This window comes from Mustela lutreola, chromosome 6 (genome assembly GCF_030435805.1).
Source record: "Mustela lutreola isolate mMusLut2 chromosome 6, mMusLut2.pri, whole genome shotgun sequence".
Classification (NCBI taxonomy): domain Eukaryota; kingdom Metazoa; phylum Chordata; class Mammalia; order Carnivora; family Mustelidae; genus Mustela; species Mustela lutreola.
In genome coordinates this window covers 17,056,678-17,066,889 of record NC_081295.1, presented here as the reverse complement: position 1 = coordinate 17,066,889, position 10,212 = coordinate 17,056,678, and positions in this window count along the sequence as shown.

Here is a 10,212-nt window from a genome sequence, read left to right as displayed (position 1 = left end):
TGACAGACAGAGATCACAAGTAGGCAGAGAAGCTGGCAGAGAGAGAGGAGAAAGCAGGCTCCCCGCTGAGCAGAGAGCCCAATGCGGGGTTCGATCCCGGGACCCTGGGATCATGACCTGAGCTGAAGGCAGAGGCTTTAACCCACTGAGCCACCCAGGCGCCCCAACAAAAAGCTAATGTTTAAAATTTTGACAACATAAAGAGATCCCTTAGAACAAAGCCTAATCTCTGATGGACCCTTTTAAGGGTCAAAAGCTAAAGATATAAAACTAAGTTCATCCATGTCTTAAGAGAAGTGTCAATCCCAGGTTGAAAACCTTAATTAGAGTTTCCTGGACAAAGATCTCCTGAGTTTGAAGCTCAGATTAGAAGTCTATACACTGTTTACCCATATTTCTTTTCAGACTACAGTACAGGGCCTTGGCTTAGCACACAATTCTCTTCAAAACCTGGTGTTGAACTCCTTTTCCAACCTGGACCAACCCTCCAGACTGATTTCTGTGTGTCTCCTGCGCCCTCATAAAGGCCCATGCAGGTCTGGGTTACCATACTATGTTGTAGTGATTCATTCCTTACCCACAATGCCCCTTGATGACTGTCTTGGAGGACAGAGACCGGATCTTCACAGGTAACCTGCACTGAGTACACAGTCATGTGCCAGTATCTGGCTCTACTTGCTCTACTCACCTAATTTTTAACACAAGTCTCTCACCTAGGTGACATCCTCATTTTGCATATAAGAAAACAGATGAAAGGGATTAAATAAATGCTCAAGGCTAGCCGCTAGTAACCCAAATCTAGAATTCAAATCCAGAAAGCCTAGCTTCAAAGCCTTATCACACGATGACACAAGCTTTCCTCTATTACTTGTATTTTTATTTGCAAACCCTAATTTGGTCTCGAGCGTGGAGCAGATGCCCAATGCGTGTTGAAATGATGATTGAATGAAAGCCCAAAGCAGTTCCTCGTCACCCCCCACCCCACCTCCTTCCATGTCAACCTTCACGGCAGAAGATTTAGTGTCCAGACTGAAATTAAATTAGATTGCTTTCCTTAACTACACACTGACAAACTTGTAAAAGGAGACAGCTCAGAAATATATTATGTGGCAAGAGGATTTCAGTCCAGAACTAAAGTTCTCCACATGTAACCCACTAAGTGGGATTTGAGAGTTGGCTGTCTTTGGTAACCATACTTAGATCCAAGTATCTCAAGAGCTTCATGAAATATTCATGGCTTTATGTTTCTGAAACCCCGGTTGCAATTCATAAACACTAACAATAATATCTTTAAAAGAGCAAAAAAGGAGGGGGGAGGGCTTCTGGAATTAAGTGATTTGATTTGGCAAAGATCTGTCAGTAAATCTCGGGCTAAGGCTAAGATAGAGACTATAAATCTGACTATGTAGTCTCAGGAGGGAAGAGCTCGTTTTCGCCCCCTGGCTCACCATCTTGATGCTTCACTACATTATTTCTTCTTTCAGTTCCCTTTCTTTTTCTCCTTTCCCTTAACTCATTTGTACCCTCCACCAAACATAGGAAGTATGAAGTAGAGAAAAAGAGGACAACCCCCGTGAAATGCATAAAGAAGAAAATCCCTTAATTTCTCAGAGAACATTCCCCCTTTTCACTTCCGCTCTCCCTGTCTTTTCCTGAAACCAGTTAGTATTTTATAAAGGTGTTACTGAAAACTTGCTCTGTAGGTAAATCAAGTGTTCTCTTAAATGGTCCCAGAGGCAAATTTTCTCTGAGCACAGCAGTCTCCCAGATCCATACTGGGATTCTAATATTCTCTATTTTTCTCATCCATTTTACTGCAGAAACGATGAGACCAACCAGACATGAAGTCAACCTTCCAAAGGGCATTCTTCCAGCAGTAATCAAGTAATGCCTTCCTTTCTTAAAACCTTCTCTTTGTGTAAGAGACCCAGAATTTAACCAAGTAATGTCAAAATGAAAAAGAAAATATAATTGTATCATTCACACAGAAAAAGTGCATGAATCTTTCTAAGTCTTCTTCACAGTATTAGAAATCTGATTATCATAATAGAATGAACCTGAAGGACATAATTCTTTTTTAGTCAACAAATGAACTTAAGATCATAATATCGAGCAGATAATAAAGTATGCATCAACTGGTTTTCAGATCCACCAAAAAGTATTGGTGTGATTTAGATAGCCTTAAAATGTTAACATAAAATCAATACTTGACATATTAATATATTCAAATTTTATGCTGAAAGTGCATTAAAGATTTAATGGAAGAAAATAAAATTATTCTAAGGTTCCAAATTAAGTGGAGTTAATGCCACGAACAACATATCATTTTCACTGTTTCCTAAACTAAAAGTTCTAAAATGTACAATTTTTCACCGGTATAAAAATAATTTAATTCTCCTATGATTGAAAAAAATGAACTATGATTAGTTGTCAGTTTTGCAAGGTCGTATTGAAAATGTTTTACTTTTTGTATTAATAACAATCAAAATGCCTATAATTTTTTTTAAATTAATTTCACAGAAGTTTATTCATACCTCTTTTTTATAAGAGTGAATAAGCAAAGAAAGCAAGCAACACTATATAAAGGGTATGTCAGTGCGTTTGGAATATAATTGGGCATGTGGGAAGATATTGAGGGCATATCATAAAAATACATATAAAAATGAAAGCTAAAATGTTAAAATCTATACATCAAAAAGGGAACATTCATGAAGGCTACGTGCCATTCACTCTACTTTGGTGAGGACTCAAAGTTACTTTGGTAATTAGAGTTTGGGGAGGAGTGAGCTACGTGTAATGTGCATTTCTCGAAACTGTGGGGCCCTGTGCTGTCATCCACAATCAATGTCTTCATGCAGGTCTGAGCATAGGGACTTAGGATCACGTGAGCTTACCTCTGCTATTTTTTATTACACAAACTAAATATGAGATGAGAATTTTAGCTTATTTTCAAGGTTCTTTTCTTCTCTTCCTCCCAGTCCTCAACTGGAGCTCTTCAGCTGCAATCTGGGCCCCCATCTGCTGGTGAGCTGGAGAACTTGTGGACTTCATTTATCCCGGGGGCTTGATTTCTGCTATTACTTGATGTTGGTACCCACTCCCATTTGCACAACGTTGCACGTCTTGCGCGCTTTCAAATACCTTTAATGTGCAGCCACAAAATCAAATCTCGAATTTTATCTTTGGTTTTCTCTAAATTAAGTACCATAAGTTTCTCTAACACACAAGAGAAAGATAATTAACTTGAGGCAATCTTATTTATGCTGAGTCTTTTCTTGAAGATTTGCAAATAATTCTACAAGGATTTAAAGAGTCTAGGAAGCATTTTCCTTTGAAGAAAACTCTCTCTCAAATAACTAAATACCCCTTGCTTTTTATTATTTTTGCTTCTGAGTTTTCATTTCAAAAGAAGAAAAGAACTCCTGCGAGACCAACTGTATGATCTCAAATGTGCCTACCAGCTCTCTAATTCTGCGGTTTTATGAAAATAGGTTGATGAAGATAATGCCCAAGAAAGATTTTATTGTGAAATCACATCTGTCTGACTCAAGTCCAAAAACCTAGGGTTTGAACTAAGGCTATTTTAAAGCGAAATAAGTACATTTCTGCATTATTCATAAGCCGATTAACAAGATAAATGAAGAAATATTTCTCCTAAGATTTTGATGATATGTTTTCGTAAAATAGCCTTGCCTTTCTTTGTTGAATTTTCCTTTTGTTTTCCCTTTTATTCTTTATGATTATCTTCTTTGGGTGTGGTTCAAATGCCTTCCCCCTGAAATATTAACCCTCCAGCTTTGTATCACCTCCCTGACATCATTGTAACGTGCTCTTAAATGGATTTCATAATTCATCCGCAATGAGCCATAGTGTTTCATTTTGAACAATTAGACCAGACATTCAAGGAAAAAGACATTCAAGGAAAATGAATAGATATTTTACTTGGGATTACTTGAAAAAATTTTTTTCCTGTTTCTCTAATCCTGTTAAAAGTTATATTTCTAAAGAAAAGTCAATCTTGGAGAAACAATCAGTCTTGGAGAAACAGGTAAGAAAATTTCACCATGAAATTTTCACTCAAACAAAGTAAATGGTTCTGGAATAGGAGATACAGTCATTCAAAGATGTTTCTACTACATTCCAGACTTTATTTCCCTTAAGGCAAGGATATTTAGCTTAACTAAATTAAATATCCATATAAATATCCATATTATAGAATCCATACAAATTTAGTGAGCAAGGCAGCAGTTACTCTTTAAGATTTATTTTAGTTGCAAAATGTTTCCAGACTACCTTCTCACTCTTGCTACAAGAACCTCTAGAAGCCATCCTAACAGCACTCAAACAAGATCTAGTCTCTGATTTTTAGAACCCCCTCTGAGTCCCACATTCACTGTTCGATGCTACCTGTCATCTCCTGCGTGCACACTGCCCTATGGAGAAAGGCTGTCCAGGCCCTAAGTGTCCTCACCCATCTCGTGCTTGTGCCTCAGCTCCCTAAAATCTCACTTTTGATCCCACTTCTCTGGTGAACTTGCACTTTCAAAGGACTGCTGTGTTTCTAAGAGCTCAAGGAACCTTCTACTTCCCAGGTCTTTGACTCTCATTAAGGCTCAGTACAACTGGCACCCCTTAATTCTTGGCTTCCTGTAATAACACACTCTTGATTTCCCACCCATTTCTCTGGCTTTTTCTCTACCCACATTGAAAGGCCCATCTCCTCAGAACGAATCCTCTTTGTTTCTCCTTCTCTGCTCTTTCTCTGAGGGGTTTTCCTTTCCTGACATGGTTCCCTTATACCATAGTCCTCCTAAGTTTACATTTGGCTTCATACTTCACTTCTGGGCTCCAGGTCCAAATACTCAACTCTAATTAACATCTCAAGTTGGATGATTCTTCTCTCTCTCTCTCTCTCTTTTTTTTTTAAGATTTTATTTATTTGAGGGAGAGAAATTTAGAGAGCGATGAGAGGGGAGAAGGTCAGAAGGAGAAGCAGACTCCCCGCTGGGCAGGAGCCCCATGCGGGACTTGATTGTGGGACTCCAGATTGCTGAAGGCGATCACTCAACCAGCTGCACCACACAGGCTCCCTCAAGTTAGATATTTCACGACAGCTGATCAGCTAACCAACTCCTCTGGTTGTTGTTCTCCTGATCTGCTTCCTTTCCACTGTTTCACATCTAGCTGCTCCTAGAGGACATATAGGGTCATCCTTGATACATAATTATTCCTTGCCCACATATCCAGTTATCAAGAGCTCCTTGCTTTACCTCCAAACATCTCACGTGTTTTCAGTTTTCTAGATCCCCTGCCATCCACTCCTCTGGCCCTCTATCATCTCCCTCCCAGAAAAAACGGACCTCCTAACTGTCTCCTCATAGCCATTCTCCATTCGCTAGTGAAAACAGTATTTTTAAAAATCCCAAATAGGTCGTGCTACCAATTTAAAGATTGTAATCAATGTCTGCCCATTAGGATTAAAAATAAGATTACTAACCTGTGACTACACAGCCCCCATTATAGGGACGGAACTTGCCTGGCTGGTCTTAGCATGTGAACCATTCCCCCTCACTCCACGCACTCCAGGCCAACTAGATTTCTTTTAGTTCTTCAGTTGTCCCACACTCTTTGTTTTGTTGTGCCTATTTCCTTCCAAGAGTCAATAAACACCTTCTTTTCCTTCAGACCACAGTAAAACATCATGTCTCCATTTCTCCCCAACTCTCCAGACCTAGTTATGGGGACATTTATTCATTGTCACAGCACCATACATTTCTCCTTCATGATCTCAGCACAACCATAGTCAAGTAGTTATTTATGTATTTTTTGTTTCTTTGTTTAATTTCCATGTGTGGCAGGATACTATTTTAAGATATTAATTGATGTTTTTTCCCAGGTATTTTTATTATGCTTTGGTCCTCCCATATCAGGCAACTAGACCATGAGATATCTATTATCAAAACAAAAACAAAAACAGCAGAAAACAAAAGTCAAATTCTTGTCTTTTAAAATTCAAGGCTTTTCAGCAGTCATCAGCCTTCTGGTCCACCCCACCCAACCCCACAACCCTAAAAGACTAAAGCTATCAAGGACAAGGGAAGAATGGGGCCAAAAGGATGCACACGAAGTTTGTAAGGCCCCATTCTGATATGTGAGGAGGGAAAATGGGAGGAACTTGGGGAATAGATGGCTTGGGGAATCTGAGAGCGGAATTCCCAAGTAGAGCATGCAAGGGAGGAAAGCACTGGAGTATTCCCAACACACGTCCTGGTGAAGGAGAGAACAGCTCCTGCTATTAGTGAGGGGCTCTGGACAGAAGGGTCAAAAGTTTCTGTTGGACCCAGGGAGAGCAGAAAAATAGAGGAGAAAGAGCTGAGACCAAGAGGTCCCTTCAGATGGGAGAAAAGATATATCAGGGGTTGGGCACATGGACAGCTTATGGCCTGATATCAGCCCTAAACAATTAAAACTCTTCCCAAATCTAACCATATCATGAACACCCAGTACTTGGACAAAAATCCTAGCAATATCTGAGAAGTTATTTTCCAATACCTGGTGGAAGGGAAGTTTTAAGTAGACAATGTGCCATTCATAAATTGTTCCAATCTCTAGAAAGAGAAATTGGAAATAACGTCTGCTTGCATAATGTTCTCTCTTTCTCTCTATCCTCTCCCTCTCCTGTAGTAGAATTTCTGAGGTCAGCCATCCAAGGCAAGTATGGCAGCTGCCCTCTTGTCAAGAACCCAGACTCTACTGATAAGTGACTTCCGTCTATAATGCTTCTTTACAATCTAAGACGGTTATTGGATTTTAGGCTTAAAATAGTACGAGAGAGGAAAAGAAAGAAAAAGCCCATTCCGGTTCTCTGTCCACCTCTTATGGAGTCTTCCTAGAAATCCCTCGAGCAATTTTCTCTTATATCTCCTTGGTAACCCTGAGCTACGGAAAAGGCTGAGAAATGTGATCTTTTAGCTGGGTTCCAAGAAAAGAGGTTCTTCTATTTTAAGAAGCAAGGAAAGAATGGACATAAGATAGTAGCTTACCACAGGCTAGTAGCTTACAGACCTTAAGTTCATTCTTCAGGAGAATATGAGAAGATAAAATTGTGCACATAGATTTGTGAGTCACATACTCCAATCCATCTCCCCGGATAGATTGTAACCTGAGAGAAAGCAGGGTCCATTTTTCCCTTGTTCACAACTTTATTCAATTATGTAGCCCAATGTCTGTTACTCATTAGCAATCTACATTTGTTTAATGAATAAATAAAATAATTAAGGGAAAGGAATGGGTAAATAAGTATAAGTGGCCTTCCAACACTCAGCTTCATGTAAAGCTTTAGGTTCTAATGTAGTGTGATAGCGTTTAGTGCTGTTGCCTGAGTATTTCTGGTGTCCTCTCTCTGGGTACATGGTAAGATTATACACCCAGTGCTCCTTGTGTCTCGGTAAAGCCATGTGATTATGGTCAATGAGTTAGTTGTTAGTAGAAGCAATGTATGTATCTTCTGGGCCCAAGGATGCAGTTGTCAACGTGAGACCCACTAGGGCTCTCATTCCCACTGCTACAGCAACGGAAAATGTCAGAGCTGGGGTCTCTCCATCAGCTTGGGTCTCTGATAAAGGGGACACGAAGCAGGTGACCAGCAGTGAGTGTGTAGCAAGGTATATTTCCTGTATTCACCAACTTACTTTGCCCATCACATAAATGTAAGCCCTTTTAATGTAGTCAACTGAGGAAACATTTTAAGTGCTATAAAATACATCAAATTTATGTCATAGGTCCACAACCAACTTGACCTCTGAAACAGTGAAGTCAACTTTTAAAAGTTAAGTTAAAAGTAATTAGTTTGATATAACTGGCATGATGAAAACATCCAGCATAAATAAAGATAGAACACTTAGAGTAAAATGTATTTTCAAGAAAAGCCTTTGCCTTGGTATTTTGAAGAACCCAGAAGTAGAAATTTTTCAAATATTGGTTGCATTTAAGCCAAGATAAGGAATAGCACTGTAACAAGTGGTACAATTAAAAGAAGTCTTTTCTTTTTCTTTTATTTTAAGTAGGCTCCACACCCAATGTGGGGTGTGAACTCACAACCCTGAAATACAGTCACATGTCCTACTGAGCCAGCCAGGTGCCCCAGAAAGAAGTCTTTTTTATCTTTTTTTGATACATATATTAATCACGTGTAAATACATTTGCATGTAATCATACAATGTATTATTAAAGCATATAACATAGAAATACTCATTTTTTAGAGACTATGGTACCTCTAAAGTATAGAATCTGGCTAATTTGCTTTCTTTCCCACTTTCTGAATCTATAATTAAATGTAGATTCTGAAAAATGATTAAAAGCTCTAATATCCTTGACCCTGAAATTGTGTGGACCATAAACATTAAAGCAATTTGGTTAATATCAAGCAGCCTTATCTTTCACATAAAGTACAATCAAACCTCTATTCTAAAATCCCAGAGAATTATTACAAGACAATGTTTAGCTTTTTTCAAACCAAGCAATTTTAGTTGCTTTTAGCATTTTCCCCTAACATATGATTTCAGGGTTATTATGTTCTATGACTTGAATCCCCTGCACAGAAATATATATAACTAGATACTTAACACAGGTTTGAGATTTGTTACCCTTTTCTGGAAGAGCTGATTATATTCCAAGAGGATGAAAAAGATGTTACAATGAAGTCTGTTACTTCAGATGACTAATGGATCAACTACTCAGGCAAGAAAAGTAAATGGAAATAATTGGGTGTTTCTGTCCTTATAAGTGAATCTTCTAACTTCGATATAGATAGTGTCATCCGGGTGCAGATCGAAGCTTAACTTGTAACAGGCTCTGAAATTCAGGGTTTGCATGCTATTTTTATTCTCCAGTTTATGTCTAAATGAAATAAATAATTTAAGAGATTTACCATCACTTCCTTCATAAAAAAAAAAAAAAGGAAAAATCTGAAGGAGTTTAATGGTGTAGTGTAGGCAGTAAAAAGATGACACTATGAAAATTAAAATATTACTGGAGCCATGGATTTAAAAGATTTATAAGTTTTCCCATTCCACCAAACTACCCAGCCTTTTCTCTCTCTTTTTTTTTAATGTTACAACATTAAATTTTTCGATCATATTGGAGACTAGAGACCAAAACTTCTCCATAACAATGCCAAGGAAATTCCAGAGAACTGAACATTTCCAGAGGAGCCCACAGGCAATTCCGGTACCCAGGCATTCAACCCTCATTTACCATTTATTCTGAGAGTAGGTGTTTTTTTTTTTTTTTTTTTTTTTTTTTTTTTTATTTGTTTTATTTTTTTTTTTTTTTTTTTTTAAACTTTTATTTTTTTTTTTTTTATTTTTTTTTTATTTTTTATTTTTTATAAACATATATTTTTTATATACATATATTTTTATCCCCAGGTCTGTGAATCACCAGGTTTACACACTTCACAGCACTCACCAAATCACATACCCTCCCCAATGTCCATAATCCCACCCCCTTCTCCCCAACCCCCTCCCCCCGGCAACCCTCAGTTTGTTTTGTGAGATTAAGAGTCACTTATGGTTTGTCTCCCTCCCAGTAGGTGTTTTTAATGGGAGAAAACGGTAACACAAGGTGAATAACTACCCATGTTCTCACCATTCTGGTTTGCACAATGTATCATTGCAGGGTCCTTACAAATCACCACAAACACACTATCAGACAGGCTTTTTGGTCCAGAAACCATATGCTCAACTAGACTATGAAAAACCTTATTGCAGATAGGGCATGTGTTTGGCAAAAGCATGGATCACCAGCAGGGTGCTGCTTCCTCAAGAAAGCTCCAGCTGGGGGACACGATGGCCTCGTTCCAAGGGCAATGGTTCCCTTTGGGCCATCAGAGAGAGAATCAAGAGCTTTGGCCCCTTACGATTGAGTTGATCCATGCAGCCACCATGCAGACATGTATTATGAGAGGATGGGAATGGGCTCAGCCTGATATTTCTCCATGCCTGGTCTTTGGTGTCCTTTGAGACACCCCCGCCCACCATCGCCCAGTTAGCAGATTGCCGGTCACTTCCATTTTACTTAGTTTTCAATGATACAATGTTCAGGTTCCACAGCTATTAGGAATCCACACTGTGCCTCTTTTGACCTTAGGTAATATATACCTACTTCCTTCCTAACCTTCTTAAAAGAGGCTTAATGGAATTTTGAATTTTC